The sequence below is a fragment of the Arachis stenosperma genome, chromosome 3, assembly GCF_014773155.1.
Source record: "Arachis stenosperma cultivar V10309 chromosome 3, arast.V10309.gnm1.PFL2, whole genome shotgun sequence".
NCBI lineage: Eukaryota > Viridiplantae > Streptophyta > Magnoliopsida > Fabales > Fabaceae > Arachis > Arachis stenosperma.
The window spans coordinates 62,473,159-62,479,832 of NC_080379.1; the positions used below are offsets into that span (position 1 = coordinate 62,473,159).

General features: G+C 36.5%; 1 non-coding gene across 1 annotated transcript; it reads right to left on the minus strand.

Moving 5' to 3' along the window:
- Positions 1-6,101: 6,101 nt before the first annotated feature.
- On the minus strand, positions 6,102-6,205 carry LOC130971761 (small nucleolar RNA R71). Its single transcript, XR_009082971.1, has one exon. It is a non-coding gene; the product is annotated as a small nucleolar RNA R71 (small nucleolar RNA).
- Between the last annotated feature and the right edge of the window lie 469 nt (positions 6,206-6,674).

Sequence of the window (6,674 nt, forward strand, 5' to 3'; positions counted from 1 at the left end):
TCAACCCCCAATCTTCTGACGGACATAACTTTCTCATTTTAAATCATTTTTCACCCATTTTTTGAACGACCTGGACATCCCGGATCCAATTTCATTTCTAAACAAGTTTGGCACAAAACAAAAATCCGCAGTCCAAGTTATGTCCCGTCAAAGTATGCCCAAAAAACCATGTTTTCACTCAAAACCACAAAGTGCCATTTTCAAAACAAGCCATTTTCAACTCTTTTCAAAATCAACCAAAACATGCCAATTTCAACCCTTTTTGAAATCAATCAAAATATACCAAAATCAACATGAAGCCTCCTCAACTCATACATTAAAACTTTACCACGATTCACAAAACCGCCATATAACCATTTTTACCCATTTCAAACAAATGGCTAAATTACAAACACATCAACATGTCATACATCCTTCCTCATCCCAATTTCCAACAATACTATTTCCAATCTACCATCGTTATACATAATCAATATCATACTCACTATCACGTGGTTTCACCCCCAAATCAACCTTAATCATTCCTCAAGCATATATCACAACATACATATCTCTCATGCATTATCATACCATCAAGGCATCAATAATCATACTCACATATATGACCACATAATATATCTCAACCAAAATCAAACATGCCTCATCTACATAATTTCACCTAAAATTACCAAATTCCACACTTCAACTCCTCAAACCTTATTATTCAATAACCAACACAATCATTCATATATTCATTATCTGAAATTCATCCAATCACTTGTGTCATTATACAATGCACCACATCAACTTACCTTACTTACCTCTTTCCGGCCTCCGGCCCAAAATTCACGGCCTCCGGCCCAATTTTATAATTTAAATACATAAACCACAAATCAATACTCATTACCCAATGCATCAAATTCTCAATACACCAAGCATACAAGGCCACACAATTCTCAACCCAATCATTAATTCACATTACATACCAACTATGCATATTAGCACCAACCATTTACACAATCCAAACTTAATCCTAGGGGCATCTAGCCTAGGAATTCTCATCACACCACAGGGACTTAAATGAAACTTAAATCGTACCTCTTGTAGCCAAACCAATTGAGCCTCTTCTTTAGAAGTCTCCACCAACCTTAGCCCCAAGCCTCACCAAAGCTCCTCAAGCAACACCAATCTCCCAATTATGCACCAAGATCATCAAATACACTAACATAACCAATATCACATACATATATCAACCTAGGGCTCATAAAAATGACAAATCACAAAGGTTTGAGCACTTCTTACCTCAACCCATATGAAGTAGGTATAGAACCCACTTGGAATCCATGTTGGAGTATCCCTAAACACCAAAAATCACAAGATTTCAACACTAACTACCCAAAAATGTGTAACGGTGGGAAATATTGAAAACTGGGCAGAGATGAATGGAATACTCACCACTAAACTTAGATAGAATTGTAGAGAATGAGAAGAGCAACGCGTGGCCGTAAACGGCTCGTCAATCGGAGCTCCGTAGCTCAAGTTATGGTGGTTTGAAGATCAAAGAGAGTTAGGTTTTCTCTCTTCTCTTCTCTCTTCTCAATTTCAGCGCCCCAACCCTTCCTTTTAGGGTAAAATGAGCTGAAATGCTCATAACTAATGTTTATATATGTTGGCTCTTAGGCCCACTTATGCCTGATTCACTTATTTTTGTCCGTTGGCCCAATTTTGGACCAAAACCTTTAAAATTAGCGCTCTAAATCGCACTTCAAATATTTCTTCCTCCCCTAATTATAATTCCTCATTTCTTAATCTTATTTACTCATAATCAATTTTCTCAACTGCAGTACCAGACAGGTCTCAGCCGGTACTGCCGGTCAAAATTCCACTGCGCGCTTTTACGCAGAAAACTATGTTTTTCGACTCGGAAAAATTCACTGAATTCGAATATCATATTTAAATCATCAAATTCCTATTGCCAAATCTTCCAACCATATTCGCTTCTATTTAACTTATTATTTAATTAATTTCGGTTTGACCGGGTATTACATTCTACCCCCCAACAAAAATTTTCGCCCTCGAAAATTCCATCCATCACTACGAGTACGCGAACATAGTCTGCCTTTATATCAAACGCATAACAGTTCCAAGGTCCTTTTACTACTGCGCGCTTCCGTTGCCGCACTCTGATTTCTCTATTCCTGAGGGTCTCGGTCGTTCGTTCAACGCCGACCAACAGTGATGAGCGGATAATTTATACGCTTTTTGGCATTGTTTTTAGGTAGTTTTTAGTAAGTTCAAGCTACTTTTAGGGATGTTTTCATTAGTTTTTATGTTAAATTCACATTTCTGGACTTTACTAGGAGTTTGTGTGTTTTTCTGTGATTTCAGGTAAATTCTGACTGAAATTGAGGGATTTGAGCAAAACTCTGAAAAAGGCTGACAAAAGGACTGCTGATGCTGTTGGAATCTGACCTCCCTGCACTCGAAATGGATTTTCTGGAGCTACAGAACTCCAATTGGCGCGCTCTCAACGGCGTTGGAAAGTAGACATCCAGGGCTTTCCAGCAATATATAATAGTCCATACTTTATTCGAAGAATGACGACGTAACTTGGCGTTGAACGCCAAGTACATGCTGCTGTCTGGAGTTAAACGCCAGAAAAACGTCATGATCCGGAGTTGAACGTCCAAAACACGTCATAACTCGAAGTTCAACTCCAAGAGAAGCCTCAGCTCGTGGATTGATCAAGCTCAGCCCAAACATACACCAAGTGGGCCCCGGAAGTGGATTTATGCATCAATTACTTACTCATGTAAACCCTAGTAGCTAGTCTAGTATAGATAGGACATTTATCTATTGTATTAGACATCTTTTGACCACTTTAACTCTTTATTCATTCGGTCACTTGATCATGGAGAGGGCTGGCCATTCGGCCATGCCTGAACCTCTTTCACTTATGTATTTTCAACGGTGGAGTTTCTACACACCATAGATTAAGGGTGTGGAGCTCTGCTGTACCTCAAGTATCAATGCAATTCTATTTTCTTTTATTCAAATCTCTCTTATTCTTATTCCAAGATATTCATTCGTACCCAAGAACATGATGAAGGTGATGAGTAAATAACCCTCATTATCATTCTCACTTATGAACGCACGTGATTGACAACCACTTCCGTTCTACATGCAACAGAGCTTGAATGTGTATCTCTTAGATTCCCCAACAGAATCTTCGTGGTATAAGCTAGATAGATGGCGGCATTTATGAGGATCCGGAAAGTCTCACCTTGTCTGTGGTATTCCGAGTAGGATCCTGGGAATCCGGAAAGTCTAACCTTGTCTGTGGTATTCCGAGTAGGATTCCGGTAATGAATGACTGTGACGTGCTTCAAACTTGCAAGTGCTGGGCGTTAGTGACAGACGCAAAAGAATCAAGGGATTCCATTCCAGTAGGCGCAGGAACCAACCAGTGATTAGCCGTACTGTGACAGAGTGCGTGAGCATTAGTTTTCACTGCGAGGATGGGATGTAGCCATCAACCATGGGTGATGCCTCCAGACGATTAGCCGTGCGAGTGACAGCCGCATAGGATCATTTTCCCGAGAGGATTGAAAGTAGCCACCGCTGATGGTGAACCCCTATACAAAGCTTGCCATGGAAAGGAGTAAGAAGGATTGAATAGAAGCAGTAGGAGAGCAGGCGTCCTTGAGTCATACAGCATCTCCATTCACTTATCTGAAATTCCTACCAATGAATCTGCATAAGTATTCTATCCCTTTTATTATTCCTTTTTATTTATTATTTATTCCAATAATCACAATTACCCTTTAATCTATCTAACTGAGATTTACAAGGTGACCATAGCTTGCTTCATACCAACAATCTCTGTGGGATCGACCCTTACTCACGTAAGGTTTATTACTTGGACGACCCAGTACACTTGCTGGTTAGTTGAACGGAGTTGTGAATTCAACCAGTGCCACTTGAAAGCCTTCATCTCAAAATAATTAGAACATTGAATATTGTTGATCACAATTTCGTCCACCAAGTTTTTGGCGCCGTTGCCGGGGATTGTTCGAGTATGGACAACTAACGGTTCATCTTGTTGCTCAGATTAGGTAATTTTCTTTTCAAAAATCTTTTTCAAAATTTTTCTTTTATTTTTCGTTTTTCTAAACTTTATTTTCGAAAAAAATTAATAAAAATTCAAAAAAATCATAAAATCATAAAAATAAAAAATATTTTGTGTTTCTTGTTTGAGTCTTGAGTCAATTTTTAAGTTTGGGGTCAATTGCATGCTTTTAAAATTTTTCTTGCATTTTTTCGAAAATCCCATGCATTCATAGTGTTCTTCATGATCTTCAAGTTGTTCTTGATAAGTCCTCTTGTTTGATCTTGATGTTTTCCTGTTTTGTGTTGTTTGTTGTTTTTCATGTGCATCTTTGCATTCATATTTTCCATGCATTAAAGATTTCTAAGTTTGGTGTCTTGCATGTTTTCTTTGCATTAAAAAAATTTTTCAAAAATATGTTCTTGATGTTCATCATGATCTTCAAAGTGTTCTTGGTGTTCATCTTGACATTCATAGCATTCTTGCATGCATCTTGTGTCTTGATCCAAAATTTTCATGTTTTGGGTCATTTTTGTGTTTTTCTTTAAAAATTCAAAAATCAAAAATATCTTTTCCTCATTTCCCTCCAAAATTTCGAAATTTTGGTTTGACTTGGTCAAAAATTTTTAAAATTAGTTGTTTCTTACAAGTCAAGTCAAAATTTCAATTTTTAAAATCTTATCTTTTCAAAATCTTTTTCAAAAATTATATCTTTTTCAATTTTTTTTAGTTTTCGAAAATTTCAAAAATCTTTTTCAAAATATTTTCAAAATCTTTTTCTTATCTTTACATCTAATTTTCAAAAATTAGCTAACAATTAATGTGATTGGTTCAAAAATTTGAAGTTTGTTACTTTCTTGTTAAGAAAGGTTCAATCTTTAAGTTCTAGAACCTTATCTTGTAGTTTCTTGTTAGTTAAGTAATTTTCAAAATTAAATCTTTTTCAAAAAATATCTTTTTCTTAAAAATCTTTTTTACCTTTTATCTTATCTTTTTCAAAAATTTTATCTTTTTCAAAATTTAATTTCAAAATATCTTATCTAACTACTTATCTTCTTATCTTTTTCAAAATTTGATTTCAAATCTTTTTCAATCAACTAACTAACTTTTTGTTTGTTTCTTATCTTTTTCAAAACTACCTAACTACTTTTCCCTCTCTAATTTTCGAAAATACCTCTCTCTTTTTCAAAAATTCTTTTTAATTAACTAATTGTTTCATGTTTTAATTTTAATTACAATTTATCTCTAATTTTCGAAAATCACTAACCCCTTTTTAAAATTATTTTCGAATTTCCCTCCTCTTTTCTTCTTCTATTTAATTATTTAATTACTAACACTTCTCTTCACCTCTCTTCATCCAAAAATCCGAACCTCTTTCTTCATTCTTCTACCCCCTTTCTTTTTCTACTAACATAAAGGAATCTCTATACTGTGACATAGAGGATTCCTCTTCTTTTCTTGTTTTCTTCTCTTTCATATGAGCAGGAACAGGGATAAAGGCACTCTTGTTGAAATAGATCCAGAACCTGAAAGGACTCTGAAGAGAAAATTAAGAGAAGCTAAATTACAACAATCCAGAAGAGACCTTCTAGAAATTTTCGAACAAGAGAAAGAGATGGCAGCTGAAAATAATAATAATAATGCAAGGAGAATGCTTGGTGACTTCACAAAGCCAACGTCCAAATTTGATGGAAGAAGCATCTCCATTCCTGCCATTGGAGCCAATAACTTTGAGCTTAAGCCTCAACTAGTTGCTTTAATGCAACAAAACTGCAAGTTTTATGGACTTCCATCAGAAGATCCTTACCAGTTTTTAACTGAGTTCTTGCAGATCTGTGAGACTGTAAAGACGAATGGAGTTGATCCTGAAGTCTACAGACTCATGCTCTTCCCTTTTGCTGTAAGAGACAAAGCTAGAATATGGTTGGATTCACAACCTAAGGATAGCCTGGACTCCTGGGATAAGTTGGTCACTGCCTTCTTGGATAAATTCTTTCCTCCTCAAAAGCTGAGCAAGCTGAGAGTGGATGTTCAAACCTTCAAACAAAAAGATGGTGAATCCCTCTATGAAGCTTGGGAAAGATACAAGCAGTTGACCAAGAGATGTCCATCTGACATGTTTTCAGAATGGACCATATTAGATATATTCTATTATGGTCTCTCTGAGTTTTCGAAAATGTCATTGGATCATTCTGCAAGTGGATCTATTCACCTGAAGAAAACGCCTGAAGAGGCTCAAGAACTCATTGACATGGTTGCAAATAACCAGTTCATGTACACATCTGAGAGGAATTCCGTGAATAATGGGGTACCTCAGAAGAAAGGAGTTCTTCAAATTGATGCTCTGAATGCCATATTGGCACAGAACAAAGTGTTGACTCAACAGGTCAACATGATCTCTCAAAATCTGAATGGATTGCAACATGCATCCAACAGTACTAGAGAGGTAGCTTCTGAAGAAGCTTATGATCCTGAGAACCCTGCCATGGCAGAGGTTAATTACATGGGTGAACCTTATGGAAACACCTATAACTCATCATGGAGAAATCATCCAAATTTCTCCTGGAAGGATCAGCAAAAGCCTCAA